The 19,287-nt window shown below is 40.1% G+C and overlaps 1 protein-coding gene across 2 annotated transcripts in view; it reads left to right on the top strand.

Annotated features, from left to right (window-relative positions):
- Nucleotides 1–11,013: 11,013 nt before the first annotated feature.
- The window catches only part of LOC129718874 (neuromedin-U receptor 1-like), a 285,616-nt gene continuing 277,342 nt past the window's right edge, over nt 11,014–19,287 (top strand). For both annotated transcript variants that reach the window (XM_055670063.1, XM_055670061.1), the window contains exon 1: nt 11,014–11,792. The gene's annotated coding sequence lies outside the window, so the exon portion shown is untranslated. The remainder of the gene's footprint in view (nt 11,793–19,287) is intronic.

Here is a 19,287-nt window from a genome sequence, read left to right on the forward strand (position 1 = left end):
AGATTTGATTCACGGTCTCTGGGCACCATTTGAAATACCGATATTGGGTGGTGTTTGGCCATTGGTGGCTTTTTCGCGACAGCCGGAAGTTGCCACCTTGGATTTCAAACTGGCATGTGGATTTGTTCTCCGGTATCCGGGCATCATCTCGATTCCTAAATGATAATTCCTGACCGTTTTCCGGACCGGAAGTTGCCACTTCGAATTAAAATATGACGTCAAGGGTCGATTTCTGGCCTATGAGCATTATCTCGATTGCGGATATAGCCATTTTGGGTGGTATTTGGTGATTTCTGGAAACCGGCAGCCACCATCTTGGATTTCGAAACGGCGTCTTGAGTTGATTTTAGGTCTCTTGGCATCATTTCGTTGGTGTTCGGTCATTATAGGTTGGTTTCCAGAAACCGGAAACCATCCTGTTGGTTTTCAAAATGGTCAGTGAAGTCGATTCAATGTAGTATTTGATCATTTTCGGTAACCGAACGTCGCCATCCTGTATTTCATCTTGGTTCAGCAATGACTATTTTTGGCTGTTTTCCAGCAACCGGAAGTTGCCACTTCGAGTTTCAAAATGGCGTCTAGAGACGATTTTTGGCCTATGTTCATCATCTTGATTGCAGGAGTGCCCATATTGGGTGATATTTGGTCATTTTCGGAAACCGGAAGTCACCATCTTTGGTTTCGAAATAGTATCTAGAGTTGATTCCAGCTCTCTGGGCATTATCTCGATTCCAAAAGTAACGATGTTGGGTGGTATTCGGTCATTTCAAGCTGTTTTCTGTAAACTGGGAATCGTCATTTTGGATTTTGGAATTTTGAAGAGCTGGTTTTCGGTCGCTGGGTATCACTTTGGTTCGATAACAAACCATAATAGGCGGTATTTGATAAATATCTGAAACCGTAAGTCGCCATATTGGATTTCAATATGGCGTCTAGATTCGATTTTCAGTCTCGGCAATGCACAGTGGTTTAAATGTCGATTTTGACGCGCTAAATTGATAACTTCACGTACGTTGGATATACAATTATGACGTCTTCAGCAAAAATGATGGGTAAGACCTCCTGCATCTTTTGGTGCTATGAGATTTGTGATTAATCTCCCCAAAAGTGAGATGAAAAATTTATTTTTTTGCTCCATCGAGATACATAGTTGATGTCTTCGGTAAAGTTATAGGCATAACCGATACAACCAACTTTGCCGAAGACAAAAAATTCCTATCTGTTACTCATAATGACTTAGAGAGTTTTTATTGAAAATAGACTTGTCGAAACACATTTTTCAATGAAACATTTTTTTTTTATTTTCTAGGCCTTCACTATGTTCTACAAAGTTGTTAGTAGCATTAATATACACAACTGTCTGAAAGGTACTATATTCGTGTTGATCGAAAAGCTATGAGTTATGGGCTATTTTTTTTTCGCCATATTTCAAATCACTGTATCTTTCTTAGGGGCAGGTAGATGCAGATTCGGTAGTAAGCATATGAAAGAATAACAACAGAACTTTCAAACGCTGGTAGTTTCGCTAGTCCACGACTTTCTGCTGGTGAGTTGTGTTCATAACAAAAAACCTCGTTTTTACCCTCTTTAATGATTCAACCAGGTAAAATACTAATATTGTAAACCAAGATACCACGTAATAAGTTCGTATCTATGGTGACCATCCTACCAAGCGTGATTCAAGCATTTCAGAAAATGTAAATTGCATATGCTTGTTTTTGGTTCTCTAAGCCTAAAAGTCACACCTTTTATTCCCGTTCATTTTTGCATCCTCGCAAACTGCATACATTGCCGCTTTACTAAATGTAAGTCATATGACAAAAATGAAATTAGTTCGTAAAGTAAACTCTAGATACAAATTTTCAAGATGAACTATTAGACGGTTCAAAAATAATGACGGTTGTTGTAATTTCCCCTTCCTTTAACTACGCCACTGAGACACAGAAAATTCAATATCACGGGAGTATACCTCGTAGGTATTTGAGAACTCACGTATACAGAATAACCCAGTGATCTTGTTTGGTTTTTAGAAGTGTTCATGTTTGGCGTTTAGGTGTTTTCTGCCGAACAAATTTGTAGTTGCCCACGTCTTTGCTTTTTTCCTTCCTGTATGAGATAGAAATAATTAAAAGTGATAGAAACATATACGCTACTATACGACCTTTATTTACCGAATTAAATAATAACGGATAAGCGGTTTAAAAATTAATAGAGGTTGACAACATTCATCCCCCCCCCTTTTCCTTAACTTCGCCACTGAGGTATATAGCAAAGTCTCAGATGAAAGCCAAAGTCTCAGATCAAAACCTCATATGCGAAACCTCCTGTATATAAATTTTCACGATGTGCATTTTAATGATTTACCGTGTGAGGAAAAAAATCCGAACAACTTTTGAATTGGTCTACGATTTTGAAGTGCTGCACAAATCGAAAAATCCTTTTCCACAAAATGAAGATCCACTTTTATATAACTGGTAACGAGACTAGTCGATTCTGTCAAGTGACGATTAGTTGGGAGAAAGGCGTGGTCGGAAGAAGATCACTTCACTTCTAGATTTTTCTTCATTTCGCTCACAAAAATTGCAAATCAATTTACGAAATTGATTTGCAATTTTTGTGAGCGAAATGAAGAAAAATCTAGAAGTGAAGTGTTCCACTATTCTAAAGATCTTGGATATAGATAAAAACAGTTACATACATTATTGACAAACTCTTCGAGAATGAAAATACCTTTAAATAAAAATCTGGTTCCGGACGAAAATGCGCTTTGCAAGAGTGCAAAGTTCGAGCGAAATTGAGAGCGGAAACGCCTGGTCGGTCGGCGTAATCATATCGTGAGCTAGGCAATAAATATTCGTTTGATTCAAAATCGGTGAAAAAATATCTACATGAAATAGGTTTAAAACTTTAAATATAAGTACCATAAAAATTACAAAGTAGTATTTTGGCCAGACCTTGCATTGTCAAACTATGCTAATGCAACTTTAGCGAATTTGCGGCAAGGCAATATCGGGTTTATTCCGAAAGGACACAATCCTCAAAATGTGCTACAGCTGCAGTCTATTGAAACTTTCTGAGCAAATTCGAAGCGAATGGTCTACCACAAAGGTTACAAAGCAAAAAACGTCGATTGTTTGATAGAAAAATCAAGGTGGAGCTCAAAACAATTGAAACATCCGGAATTCAGGAAGCTATAAAGCAAGTACCCCAGAGGATCAGGAAATCAGCGCGATGTGGAGCTGAGTTTTTCCTATGAGGTTTGTAAATGAGTTACATTACTTGAATAAACAAACAAGTATAGAAAAATAAGTTGCGCAAGATTTTAATTTGGAATTGAAAGTTTGTTCGGATTTTTTTCCTCATACGTCAAACAATAAAATTAGCACATCCCACCCTTACTACGCTACTGGGATAGAGGAAAATCAATGTTACAGAAACACACCCACCGATCGAAATTGGCACGTGGGCAAGTAAGGTGTTGAGGAGCTTACAAATAGTTAATTTACCCCTCTCCCCTTGCCGCGCTTATGGAATAGGTAAAATTCAAAGTCATTGTAATAGCCCTCCCCCCTCATCCTTACGACGTCTCTGAGGTACAGAAAGGTCGTCGGACAGTAACGTGGCAAAAATACATCTTAGACTTAAAAACATTCTGTGTATAAATTTGCTCGGTTATCGGGGAGAAAGTTTCCACGTTCATGAAATACAAATTCACCCCCTACCCCTTGCCTACGCTTATGAGATAGAGCAAAACTAATATTCTAGGATTACTCCTCGTACTCGAAAACCCCTATGTACAAATTTTCACGGCAATCGGTCCAGTAGTTTTTGAGTCCATAAGGAACAGACAGACAGACAGACAGACATTCGCATTTATAGATATATAAAAGATGTCTTCAGCAAAATTGTTTCACTGAACAAGGCCTTACTTTTGACGTTTTTAGTTTTTCGATCAATCCACCTAACAGTTAGATAAAAAATACATTTTTTCTAATTTTCAATATACCAGATAGCTTCCTTCAGCAAAGTTGTGGAAAATTTCAAATAATAAACAATTGCTGAATACTGCGATGTTCTATCTTAACGTTTGACACGGAAAAATAGAGTTTTTTGGCAGAACACCTCTCTTTAAATTCAGTTTTTTTTTTTGTTTCTGCGCATCTCGAGAACTGACCAAGTAGATAGAACCAAATTTGGTAGGTGGATGTTTTTAGGGGTAACAAATATATCCATAATGGTTTGACACCCCTCCCTCTTCTATAAGGAAGGGTCCCATACAAATGAAACTTAAATTTCGCACAGCTCGAGAACCAATCAAGCAAATATAACCAAATTTGACAAGTGAATGTTTTTAGGTGTAACAAACCAACGATAATAAATTATCGTTGGTTTGTTACACCGTCTGATCCGGAGCGGACGGCTGAATTATGAAATGTGGCGTCTCGCCAGCTACACCGAAGACGGCAGCCCCGTCGCGAGACTAGGCATCCGCAGCCCTAGTAAGGCAGCATGCCGAAACATTAAAATACTACGAACAAACAAGAATTTAATACGGACCGGAACAATTGGCAACGACCTAGGCGACGAAATAAGGACGACGATTGGAAGCTCGGTACATGGAACTGTAGATCGCTGAACGCCCCGGGTGGCGACCGGATTCTGCTGGATCAGCTAGAACCCCGCCACTTCGACATCGTTGCGCTCCAGGAGCTTTGCCGGAAAGGAGAGAAGGTACGGAGGATTTGTGGCCGCAAGGCACAGTACTACCAGAGCGGCGGCACAACCAATGAGCTGGGTACCGGCTTTTTAGTGCTGGGCAGAATGCAGAGTCGTGTGATCAAGTGGCAGGCGGCCAGCGACAGGTTGTGTTTGTTTAGAATAAAAGGCCGGTTCTACAACTACACTATCCTCAATGTGCACTGCCCTCACGAAGGAAGACCCGATGTAGAGAAAGAAGAGTTCTACGCACAGCTGGAGAAACTCTACGATAGCCGCTCGCGTAGAGACATCAAGATCGTCATCGGGGACATGAACGCGCAGATCGGTAGGGAAGAAATGTACAAGCCGGTGATCGGCCAACATAGCCTGCACACCGTGACGAACGACAACGGCCAGCGATGCGTCAACTTCGCAGCTTCCCGAGGACTGGCAGTCCGAAGTACCTTCTTTCCCCGTAAGGACATCCACAGAACCACCTGGAGATCACCTGACCAACGTATAGCAAATCAAATTGACCATGTTCTCATCGACGGCCGGTTCTTCTCTGACATTACAAACGTACGTACCTATCGCGGTGCGGATATTGGCTCGGACCACTACCTAGTTGCGGTATCATTGCGCTCAAAACTGTCGACCGTATATCACGCGCGACATCGCCGAGCCCCGCGGCTCAACATTAAGCAGCTCCGGAACTCCCAGGCTGCGGAGGAATACGCGCAACAGCTTGAAGCGGTGCTACCCACAGCGGAGGGGCTGGGCGCATCGCCTCTCGAAGACGGCTGGTGCAGCATTCGCACAGCTATCGTGGAAACCGCAACGGCGACACTAGGAGTGGAAGCACCGAGTGGCAGAAACGACTGGTATGACGGGGAGTGCGAGGCAGCGGTGAATGAGAAGAACCGGACTTGGGCGATATACCTGGGCAGGTCAACGAGAGAGAACAAGGCCAATAACAAACGAGCACGGAACGACATGACCACGGTTCTCAGACGAAAGAAGCGCCAGCAAGAGGATCGTGAGCATGAGGAGCTGGAGCAGCTATACCGTGCCAGTGAAACGCGGAAATTCTATGAGAAGGTAAACCAGTCCCGCAGAGGCCATGTGCCGCAAGCCGACATGTGCAACGACGCGGATGGGAACCTTCTCACGGATGCCAGCGAGGTGGTCGACTGGTGGAAGGAGTACTTCGATGGACACCTGAATGGCGAAACAGCAAACAGAAGCGGAGCAGGAACTGACCTAGGAGCACCAGCAGCGGATGACCGAGTACCAGCTCCCGATATTCACGAAGTCCTTTGTGAGATCGGGAAGCTAAAAAACAATAAAGCCGCAGGCAAAGACGGACTGCGGAGCGAGCTCTTGAAACATGGAAGAGAGGCGCTGGCTAGAGCGCTGCACTGGGTCATTTCCAGGATTTGGGAGGAGGAAAAACTGCCAGACGAATGGATGGAGGGAGTTATCTGTCCCATCTACAAGAAGGGCGACAAGCTGGAGTGCCGCAACTACCGCGGCATCTCGCTTATCAATGCCGCCTACAAAATACTCTCACAGATCCTGTTCCGCCGTCTATCCCCTTCACCAGGAGGTTCGTGGGCCAGTACCAAGCGGGTTTCATGGGAGCCCGTGCCATCACGGACCAGATCTTCTCAATCCGACAGATCTTACAGAAATGTCGCGAGTACAACGTGCCCACACATCACATCTTCATTGACTTCACGGCGGCCTATGATACAGTCGATCGAGAACAGCTATGGCAGATCATGCACGACAACGGATTTCCGGATAAACTGACTCGATTGATCAGAGCTACCATGGCGCAAGTGATGTGCTTTGTGCGTGTTTCGGGGATACTCTCGAGCCCCTTTGAATCGCGCAGAGGGTTGAGATAAGGTGATGGACTTTCCTGTTTGCTGTTTAACATCGCCCTTGAGGGTGTGATCCGGAGGGCGGGCATCGACACGAGGGGCACAATTTTCACAAGGTCTGTTCAGCTTCTGGGCTTCGCGGATGACTTCGACCTCATTTCACGTAACTTTGCGACGGCGGAGGAAACTTACGTCAGACTGAAAGCCGAAGCTGGACGGATCGGATTTGCGGATAAATGCGTCGAAAACAAAATACATGCGAGCGAGAGGCTCCAAGGAGAACAACATCAGCCTCCCAACTCAAGTCTCTGTGGACGGTGATGAGCTTGAGGTGGTCGATGAGTTCGTGTATTTGGGGTCACTGGTGACCGCCGACAATAACACCAGCAAAGAGATCCAGAGACGCATCCAGGCAGGAAATCGTGCCTACTTTTCACTCCGGAAGACACTTCGATCGAATCGAGTGCGACGACGCACGAAGTTGACGCTGTACAAAACCCTGATAAGACCGGTAGTCCTCTACGGGATCGAGACGACAACGCTTCTCGCGAAGGACCTTAACGCTCTTGGAGTTTTTGAACGGAAGGTGCTACGGACTATCTACGGTGGAGTACAGACGGACGGCGGAGAATGGCGACGGTGCATGAACCACGAACTGCACGCGCTGCTTGGAGAGAATCCCATTGCACACCTGGCGAAAGTTAATAGATTGCGGTGGGCCGGTCATATCGTAAGGATGCCGGACGGCAACCCTGTAAAATCACTTCTCTTCAGCAACCCTGCCGGCACCAGAAATAGAGGGGCGCAGCGTGCACGATGGCTCGACCAGATCGAAGGAGACTTGCGGGTGATGAGACGCCTGGGGAACTGGCGAAACACAGCCCAAAACCGAGCAACATGGCGACAAATTCTTGATACAGCACGAGCCACCACGGCTCTCGTCTGATTGGTAAGTAAGGTGCCTAGTTTTCTTGTTATTTTTACCTGTTATAGTACAACGATTTCTAAAATTATTATGTTGTTTCATCTCAATATTATACTTATGAATCTTTCCCTCTAGAATATTTCTTTTACTGGTTTTACTCTGATATTAACATCAGAGTTTGTGTGGCAACATGTTTTTTGATCACTTTTTCACGCACTTCGGAATATTGCTGTTCAAATTTTAAAACAAACTTTTTTTAACATTTTCAACATCTCTAAACGAGCGGGGGCCTAGTGTGGTTGGTAACGTCTCCGCCAACCACGCTCGACGCCTGGGTTCGAATTCCACCGCGACATAGGTGTCGATGGTTGTGAGGTGGCGTAATCCACTCACAACCAACCCAACTGGTCTAGATTCAATCCTAGCCGACACCGGGAGATTTTCTGAGGCGAAGAATCTCTGGGATCACGCCTTCCATCGCATGAGGAAGTAAAGCCGTTGGCGCCGGTCCGTTAATAAACGGGTCGTGAGTGAGGGGCCTGGGTGTGGAGTCGCCTCCCTGGGCGTCGGTGATTGGCCACAACAGTGGCGGAACTAGACCGACGGAAAATAAGCGAGAATAAAAAAAAAACATCTCTAAACACGGGTATGATTTCCCACCATCGTGACTCCAGTCAAAATATGCTTTCATACGGTTCAATATATCGAACCATTCTAGCCATGGTTTCATCAGCCCACCTATTGAGAGATCTTCCGTATATCGTTTCTTCTTCTAAATAAGCTAATCATGATGTAGTTTTTGTCAACTAACACGTTCTGCGTGTTTTGGTTAACTCTCTTGCAGGTATCGTACGAATAGTTGGAACAGCTGAAACTTTTTTTGACGGTAAAAGAATTTGTAAAGTATTTAAAATGATTTTTGTCTTACCATATTTAACAAGACACGGTCGATGACCAACAATAAACCGGCCTTCACAGTCCTCTGGATTGAATTGCTGGAATCGCACAAACTTGGCATCAACCGACACGACAACGGACACAAAATTGAGCCAACTTTTTTGGGCCGCGGAAAACTATGCATGCTAACTGTTAGTTTGTCCTTCCGTATGTTTCATGATGAAATTTCACATGATTTTACTGAGTAAAACATTACAACACTCCGTCAATTTAGAAGAAATGAATGCACTTCAATTTTCAAAACAAACTTTGTGACATAATATCCCCGAGCGCTTTGATCGGATTTTTTGTCGGGCGTGTACATATAGGAAGCATGCAACATTTTCACCAATACGGCGGTAGGTATCTGCCTAACCTCTGCTTTATTAATATTGGTAACAAACATGTCCATAATATTTCGACACCCTTCCTTCTTCTGGCATGTCACCAAATACCATCTCGAAATACAGGATGGCGACTTCCGGTTTTTGAAAAACAGCGGCAAATGACCAAATACCACCCAACATGGGTAGTTCCGGAATCGTTATGACGCACTGAAGCCACAAATCGACTTCAGACAACATTTTAAATTGTAAGATGGCGACTTCCGGTGTCTGGAAAACAGCCGAGAATGACCAAATACCACTCAATTTGAGTGTTTCTTTAACCAGAATGACGCTCAGAGGCCAGAAATTGTTTCCAAATGCCATTTTGAAATCCAAGATGGCGACTTCTGGTTTCTGAAAAACAGCACCAAATGACCAAATACCACCCAATATGAGTATCACCGGATCCAGAATGAATAAACGAGCTAAAAATTGACCTCAGACAGCAGTTTGAATTGTAAAATGGCAACTTCTGGGAAACAGCCGAAAATAACTGAATACAGGTCGGACTAGATTATCCGGAACATCAAAAAAAAAATTCATTCCGGATAATCGAATCACACCGAAAAATACTGAAATTTTGCGATTAACGAACATAAAATAAATATTTCTTTTCTTTATTTCCTTGTATGATGCAGTGGCGTAACCAGAAGTTATTTCCAAAGCAAAAAGGGGTAAAATCTTGAGAAGCAAAATAAATAAATTGGACATTGATTATTTTCACTTAATTCGAACATGTCCCAAACATGCTAGAAGCGACTTAAATGGTAACACATTTGCCAGAAGGGATGGTAAAGACAAAATTTCGGAATAAAAATTGAAAACGTACACCAAAAAATAAAATTCCGGATAATCGATTCTGAAATTCCGGATAATCGAGTTTCCGGATAATCGAGTCTCCGGATAATCGAGTCCGACCTGTACTACTACATATGGATATGTCCGTAATCGAAATGATGTAAAGAAGCCAAGCATTGACCCTGGACACCATTTTGAATTCGAAGATGACCACTTTCAGAAAACAACAAAAATAACTAAAAAGCTCCCAATATATTCCCGGAATAAAGGTGATGTACAAAAGCCAAAAGTCGAGGATGTTGTCATTCCGATAAAACCAATCATTTCAAACGATATAAACAAATCGCATAGAATCAATGAATTTGAAAAGTTTAAAATTATTAAATTAAACATTAAAATAGGCGAGACGAAGTTTGCCGGGTCAGCTAATAAACCAAATAAATCAATTGTTATTCCTTTCTCTCCGCATCATTGGGTCGAATTAAAATTAGCATTTCAAGATAGAATCGAAATTGAAGAAAAAAATTACTCCGGATAGTCGTGCCATTTTCTCTGCATAATCGTGCCTCCAGATAGACGTGCCTCCGGATAATCGACTCCGACCTGTATTATATTTTATTGCTTTTCAACAATCAATTAGCTGGTTTTTATTAGGACTTGCGAAATATTCCTTTACTTTTGGGCAAAATTCCCTTTACTGCACGCATAAATTCCCTGAATCGCATCAGATTTATCACAAACAATATTGTCTTTTTCGTTCAGTCAATGAATCAGATATATTCTGTGTTTGGAGCCAACAATATCTGATCTGATCTGATCTGTTAGAATTAGTAAAGCAACTGGGAACAGATTAACAAATTGTTTCGTTAGATCTTATTCAGAGCTGCGATCCTCACAGTGATTTCTATACCTTTCTAGGAGGAAGGCCAAACGGATGCAAATAAATCAAATCTATGACCCGAAACATTCAAGCGTTACGCAATTCATGACACTTTATCAACAATCACTTACTTGTGACAAACCCTTCACTCATTTGTTTAATGTGCCCGGCAGTGGCTGTGGCCAAAAAAAAACTACCACTCGAGAACAGATAACTAAATTAGTTCAATCGTGCGGAATGCCTCGCTCCGAATAAGTCACTCAACAAGCACTCATTCTCTGTTTTGTTTTGCGACCGGCTTCAGTTGTTGTACCGCAGGAGGACGCTCTCACGCAACAGTGACGCCCGCCGCCAGTGGAGGTCCGTCACGTCACGCGTAGTAGCGACGCTGTTTGTTGGTTGGGGCCATTCCCGCAACTCGCGACTCAACAAAAACTACGGCGCGGTGGCTGCTGTTGTTGTGATCTTTGTGGAGCACTTTTCTCCTGACTTCTTCATTGAACAATCATCAGTTCACTCCGAACTGGCCTCGGCGGTGGATGTGCGGTAGCTAGCTTTCTGGTTGAACACACCCGGTTTAAGAAGTGCGTGTGCGCGCGCGGAGTTATAAATCGGAAGACCCAACGAGAGTGGAGTCACGTGCAGGAATTTTTTCATGAATGTGGTAATGTGCTCGGAACTATTCGTGATTGGTTTTTGTTGGATTGATGTGCTAGTTATTTCAGGGGGTAACCGGAACCAGCTGATTTTGGCAAGTTGAAATCCTAGTGCGAAACAAGTGAAATTGTTTTTTAAGGTGTGAGGAGGCTGCACACAGTCTGCCGCTGGTATTTCCAAAAATTCCCGATAAAGCGAAATATGTTCAAACACATCGTGGATAATTGGTTTACGCGTAGAAATGTGTTCAGTTATGGATTGAGTGTAACGACCGACGATTTGTTTCGCGAAGTTTGAGTGCTGGAAGTCAAAAACATCGCGAGTGGCGCGCACGGTGGAGAAGTGAAATTAATGTGCAAATTGAACCAGTGATCGGGTTGCAGCCTTTTCCTGGATGAGCAAGCAGAATTCAACATCCACAGAGGAGGCAGAAACAGAAGCCGGCTGAGTTGAAACGTTAGCAACAACCGGCGTCCCGACAATTTGCAGCTGAAGATAACATATTTGATCGGGAAGAAGCTTCTTCATTCATTGACCGCCCGAGTGAGGTTCGTTCGAAAGAATTCGTTCGTTGCCAGTGAAGCAGGGGGATTAACGAGCGAACGAAAGTTTCTTCATTAGACAAGGTAAATTAATTCCCGAAAGTTTTCACTTTGTTAGACTAGCGCTGCGGAAGATGGATCGAAGCTGCTGTAAGTTGTTAGGCTTTGAGCTATAACAGAACTTCAGATGGAACATAAGTCAATAATTTGAGTATCGTATCGTGAAACAACCAAGTGCGAGTTCTTTGTTGAATGAGAAGTGTGCGAGCAAGGCTTACCGGCTCCGTTGTGATTAGTGTTTTTCGAGAAAGATAATGATTTAGTGATTCCGCTTTTTCTTCTGCCGGTTAGCGAAACTGGTGGCGTCATTTAAAAATTGGCAGTTAAAACGTTAATCGTTGATTCGCCAAATTTGCAGGAGAACGGTAAAACGAAAGCTGTAAATTGCTGATGACATGCAGAAGTGATCCTGAACCAAGTAGCTCTCTGAAAGCACGTGTCATCTAAACGCTGTTTAATAGTCTCGATGCTGTCTGGAACGCCTCTCTTCACGAGAAATGTGCGTGGAATGCCATATTAGCTATTACAGCTATTAATCGAATTTGGACGTAGAATTACGTCTCACGGCATCATCCTGAAATAGAGATGCAAATTGGAACACTGAAAACATTTAAATATATGAATATACGTTTTAGTCGGCAGCCAAATGATTATAACAAACGGGTAACACAAATATATCTGAACTTGATAGAAGTTACAAAGCCTGTAATATTCTTGATATGCCAGAAAGATAAAAAGTACAGAATTATAGCAAAATCTGTTATCATACACTTGAATGTTCAGAAGTGTGTTTTTTTTAAAGCATATTTATAACAAAATTTGTCATTCAATTTGTGACAAAATATTGTACATTCTAACTAGTTCTGATCTTTTTCTGCCAAAAACCTTACAAAACTTGCTATAATTTGTAATAATCAGTAAGTAATTTTAGGAATTTTTAGGAATTTTGATATTTTAACTATTAACGAGACCAAGTTTAGAACACAAGTTGATACAGAAAGTTCGTAACAAAATATCAAGATGTGTTATAATTCTGATATTTTTGACTGATCGGGAATGAAGAACACAGACACCAAAAAATGTAAATATAAATTGTATGAATTCAATCTTTGATACAACTTAAAACCATCATCAAACCATTTAAGTTCAACTTATATACACATAATATTTTCTTTTTTCTATGAATAAATATCATTTTTGTATGATATCGAGCTTAAATGGTAAGCCTAAGATAATTGTTTGGTGAGTCTTCTATACCTATAAATGCGAATGTCTGCCTGTCTGTCTGTTACCTATAGACTCAAAAACTTCTGGACCGATTGCCGTGAAAATATGTATACAGGAGTATTCGAGTTGAGGAGTGACACAAATATATCTGTTTGCTCTAACTCATAAACATACACTGAAAATATATTTTAGTTTATTCCACGAAAACGTATGTTTTATATACAAAACTTTTTGTTGTTTTCTGCAACGAAATCAATGCGTAATAAGTATGAAGGTACTTTCGTCAGAACTGTCAAAACTGTTACAGATTTATATTCGTATACGTAACGAAAGGTTTTAAAAATAAACGCACTCAATCGTACAAACAAAGGCTGCATAATGTGAATAGTACGAAAAATTAGTAAGCTCACGCAAGTAATTCGTACAAAGAACGCCGAAAATAGTACGAAAAATAAGTAAGCTTACGCAATAATGTATATTGTGGCGCCAGCACTAAATTAAAGTTCGGAAGTCGGACTTCCGAATTCCGAAATTTCTTCCGACTTTACAAAAACATAGAACAACTGCGTGTTAACACAACATGAACAGCGGGAATGATTTCAATGTATTTGTTTTTGGAGGCTGAGATGGTTGCAGTGTTGCGAGAACAACAGAAATAAACATCGGAAGTGAGCCTGACTGCCAGTTCGTCAGCGACGTTTTGATAATTTTTATTTAAATGAACAATACATTATACGAAATCAAAAATAAAAGAGAGAAAGAGAGAGCTAGATTGATCATCACCGGTTTGCCACAACGCGATTCTAGTTCTATCGATTGTGAGAGAGCGACGTCGCGCGCCTTCCAACTTAACCCCAGAGACGTACAAATGTTCACGAAAGTTATTTCAATACGAAACCTATCGATGCAAAAGTGATGTTGTTCCAGAAACGTATAAATGTTCTCTACCTTAACGTGGGAAAGCAACGGATTCGGACCAAGTGTGAAGGAGTGGAACTCACGACCATCTGCTCATCAAAGCGGACTCTGCAACCATGTGGCTACCAGCTCTGTTTATACGAAATCAAAAATAACAGAACACCTTCAAGAAATTACTCGTTGTTATCCACGTTCATACGAAAGTACATTCGTGAATTGGACAAATTATGCGTAAGTTGCAATTCTATTCGATAACTTGCAATACGAATGTTCTATAAAATCAACAAAAGTGCTGTACACTCTACGAAATCCATGTTTACGAAATGTGCGTGAGTGGATAACGAAAAAATATTTGCAGTGTGGTATATCTTTAATGAGTATTAAATATGAAGGTACATACTTTCGTCAGAACTGTCAAAATGGTTTCAGATCTCTATTCGTATACGTAACGAAAGGTTCAAGAAATGAACGCAATCAATCGTACAAACAAACGCTGCATAATGTAAATAGTACGAAAAATTAGTAAGCTTACGCAATAACATGTACATTATACGAAATCAAAAATAACAGAACACAAAAATTTCGTTCAAGTAAATACTCGTGCTCCCGTTTTTTTTTGTTCGTTGTTATCCACGTTCGTATGAAAGTACATTCGTGAATTGTACAAATTATGCGTAAAGTTGCAATTCTATTCCATAACTTGCAGTACGAATGTTCTATACATCCAGCAAAAGTGCTGTACAATCTACGAATTTCATGTTTACGAAAAGTGCGTGCAAAGAAAAACGAAAAATTTCAGTGTAGGCAAAAGAAAGTGGTATGTAATATGTAGCTTATAAACGTGAAAACGTCTTCCCCGATAACCGATATCGGGGATATAGATTAGGGTGGGGAAAAGTAATCGATTCTCCAGAACCAAGTTTTTTTGGTTCCTTTTGGGGCCCCAAACAACCGTAAACTTACCGAAAGTCGATTGGTTTTGTCTCCGCTTGGCGCATTACATTTCAAATTTGTAGGAAAATTTATATGGGAAAACCTACTTTTTTGCATTTACCTTTCTAGAGAGCTTAATAATGCTCTAATAATGCACTATAATATGTTATAGTAAAGTATTTTAGATGCCTTACAACTTTGCAAAAGGCACTGAAGAGCTAGGATGTCCCTAAGAAGAGCTATAGTTGTTCAAAGTTGAGTATGTCGATTTGAATGCAGAAAATATTGTTTTCTGTCAACGTTACCAATGTACCAGCGTCAGTAGGATTCCCATCAGAAGTAACCTGTCGTAATGAGTTTATACACTCAGCTCGATCAAGCAAAAAAAATTCAGGTCAATATTCTAGGTGTAGGTAAAATCTACAACGTGTTTCAGAGGTTACTTCTGATGGAAATCTGACTGACGCCGGTACACTGGCAGTGTTGGCAGAAAAAAAGATTTGCAACATAAATTTCGAAATACTTAACTTTGAACAGCTCTAGTATTTTTTGGGACATCCTAGCTCTTTAGTGTCTTCGGCTCAGTTGTTAGGCATCAAAAAACCTACCATTTGAAGTCATGAAACCTATGGTTTTGAGCTCTTTAGAATAGAAATTGCAGAAAAGTTGGTTTTTACATACAAATCTCCATATAAATTTGAAATGTAATGCGCCAAGCGAAGACAAAAACAAAACCAATCGACTTCCGATAAATTTAGGATTGGTTGGGACCTCAAATATAACAAAAGAAACTTGGTTCTGGCTTTCTGCTATCAAGTTTCGTTTTTTCCATATAACGATTTCCCACCCTAATATAGATGCTTCTCAGTATTAGGCGTATTTTAGCGACGTTACTGTGCCATTCGAGCCTTTTCTATATTTAATTGGCGTAGTAAGGATGGGAGGTCAGTGAAATTAACCTTTAACGATTTTTAAAATGCTGAATCGATCATCATTAAATTTATTATATAGAACCTATAGCATTTAATGTATTACAACAACTTTGAATTTTGTCTTTTTCATTAAACGGTTGAATACTTCATCTTGAGAATTTGTATCTTGGGATTTTCGCGTATCGAACATGTTCCAAAGATATTAGTGTCGTCTTACTTCATTGACGTGGGTAAAGGGGGGGTGGTTAGTTTTTCGTATTGCAAAGGCGAAGTCTTTAATTTCGATCAACCTGGAAATTTAACTGTAAGGGATTTTGAGCCTGAAGCGTGTTGTTATGATATTAGCTTCCAACGTTTTATGACGTGAACTACTTACCTAACGAAAAATGTCGAGACATGTTTTGATCTCAGATTTCCAACATTCATAATTGAAAGCAAGCTCAAATGCCACCCAATATCAATATATTCTAAATCAAGATTGTATCTAGAAGTTAGAAATCAACGTCTACCGGTTTCGGGAAACAGTTTAAAATTGCCAAATACGATCCAATATTCAAAAATCATATATAGACATCATTTTAAAATCCAAGATGGCGACTTCCAATTTTCGAAAATGACCGAATACCACTCAATATGGTTATTTTTGAAACCAACATTATACCCAGAGCTTAGAAGTTGATTCCAGAAGCCATTTTGGAATTCAAAATGGTGACTTTCGGTAACTGGAAAACATCCAAAAATGATTGGTGAACGTTATTGATATTAACATTTTGAAACCAGATAATCTATCGTAATCTTATCGAATATCGTTCAAAAAAATACTGAAAAGAAAAAGTTTGCTTCGGTCATATCCATTACAATCATTCTCGAATGCAGCAGTGCAAGCAATGTAACAAACAGCTTCAGTGCGTCTTGAACTGTCCTACAGATCAGACGTTTTTTCGGTTGCTTGTGGACTGGTCTTTGACTACCTATAGCTTCAAAGTTTGTGTTTTGTCAGTGTGTCTTTTAAAGACTACCTGAAAGTTATTTCCCATCAGTCTTTCTCAAGACTATCTATTTCTTTCTCAATACTTGCAATTTGATATTATTTTTGAACTTTTTTCGTATCACCTGAAATGGCTGGACGGAAAAAGAAACCTCGCATCGCTGCGGGGAGGAAAAGAGAGGCATCTCTTTCTGACACTTCGAGTGTCTGTAGTGACAATCCTTTTGATATTTTGCCTGAGCAAGAAGCTGGTGAAATGGAAGTTACCAATAATGAAACTATACAAAATATAAAATCTTTAAAAAAGGAGAAAGTTCCACCTATTGTGGTAACTATTTCTTCTGAATTTAATATATTCAAAAAGGAACTTTCAACGTTTGTTTCTGACGTTAAAGTTACCTATCAAATTGGCCGTAGAGGTGAATGCCGCTTATTAGCCGACTCAGTAAAGGGTCGTGATCGTCTTGTTCAGTATTTAACTGACAAGATGTACAAATTTTTTACATATGACACCAAGAACGCCAAGCCGTTCAAGGTTGTCTTGAAAGGTCTCACCAACGATCAAACCGTTGATGAGATCAAACTTACTTTAACAGAATTACTTGGCATAGCCCCTACCCAAGTAATTCTAATGAAACAAAAATCACGAGGCGAAAACAGTCAGAGAACCGGAATTTCCCTTGTTAATTATTTAATTCATTTTAACCGCAATGAGGTTAACAACTTAAAATTTTTTGAAAAAGCACATGCTTTGTATAATGTGCGTGTAAAGTGGGAAATTTATAGGAAGTATGGCGGAGGTGAAAAGCATATCACCCAATGCCGTACTTGCCAACGTTATGGCCATGGTTCCAAATTCTGTAACATGGACCAAAATGTCTTAAAATTCTCACAAAAAGGCCACATGTCCTGTGAAAGAGAGTAAAAATTTTCGCTTTGCGAATTGTAACGGCAACCATATGTCAAATTTTTATCAATGCCCAGTCCGTTTAGCAATTGTTAAGACAAGGCAAGGTAAACAAAATTCAATTTCTCAATTAAAACCAACTTCAAAACAAAATTCTCCAAGCGTACCAGTGACGCATAGTTTACCTACTCCTTTGCATACCCGTTTAACTTATGCACAGGTTACAGGTAGTTCGAACATTATACCGCCTAGTGTTGGTAGTTCGAAAATGACCGTTAATATGGGTAAGCAAAACACGCTAGAAAATAATTGTACACCTATCACTCCAGCTAATATTGCTACCGAAAATATTTTCTCTAATGTCAACTGCCTGGGGCCTATTACGGCAGGTAAACTTTCTTTTTTGCAACAGGCAATGTTCGATCTTATGAACGCCATGTTGCAGGCAAAATCAATGTTTGAAGCCATTCAAATAGGCACAAATTTTACTATTAAAATTGTTTCTAATTTAAAATTTAGCAATGATTTTAAATAAAACAATTAAAATATTAAATTGGAATGCTCGCTCATTGAGGGCCAATGAGAATGAGCTTTTTAATTTTTTAACAGTAAATAATGTGCATATTGCAATTGTTACTGAAACATTTTTGAAACCTAACATAAAATTAAAATATGATCCCAATTACGTGGTTCATAGATATGATAGGATTCAGGGTTCCGGCGGTGGAGTTGCAATTGTTATTCATCGCCGAATCAAACATCGTGCTCTTCCCCATCTTGAGACGAAAGTTATTGAAACTTTGAGAATTGAAGTTCAAACTGAACTTGGGATTTTATTTATTGCCGCAGCATATTTACCATTTCAATGCACACGCGAGCTCAAAAATTATTTTAAAGGTGATTTACAAAAACTCACCAGAAATCGTTCGAAATTTTTCATAATCGGCGATTTTAACGCTAAACATCGTTCATGGAATAATTCTCAAAGTAATTCCAATGGCAAAATTTTATTCAATGATTGTTCTTCAGGATACTATTCTATTTTGTCTCCGAATAGTCCTACATGCTTTTCTTCTGTAAGAAACCCTTCAACAATTGATTTGGTGCTAACAGATCAAAGTCATGTATGTAGTGATTTGATCACACATGCTGACTTTGATTCTGACCATCTTCCAATAACTTTTTCTTTATCACATGAATCTGTTTTAAACCCTATGAGCTCTGTTTTTAATTATAACAAGGCTAATTGGGAAAGATACAAAACTCATATTGAGAGAAATTTCAATAATGAGTTTGATTTGCAAAACGAAGTGAATATTGATTCCGCTTTGGAAGCATTAAAATGTGCAATTGTTGATGCCAGGAATTATTCTGTTCCAAAGGCTCAAGTGAAATTTGATTCATCAATAATTGACGAAAATCTTCAACTTCTAATTCGTTTGAAAAATGTCCGCAGACGTCAATATCAACGTTCTCGTGACCCTGTTTTTAAAACTATTTATAAAGATTTACAGAAAGAGATTAAACATAGATTTACTCTTCTGAGAAATCAAAATTTTGAGACTAAAGTTGAAAAATTGGAACCATATTCAAAACCATTTTGGAAGCAGTCGA

This window comes from Wyeomyia smithii, chromosome 1 (assembly GCF_029784165.1).
Source record: "Wyeomyia smithii strain HCP4-BCI-WySm-NY-G18 chromosome 1, ASM2978416v1, whole genome shotgun sequence".
Lineage (NCBI taxonomy): Eukaryota > Metazoa > Arthropoda > Insecta > Diptera > Culicidae > Wyeomyia > Wyeomyia smithii.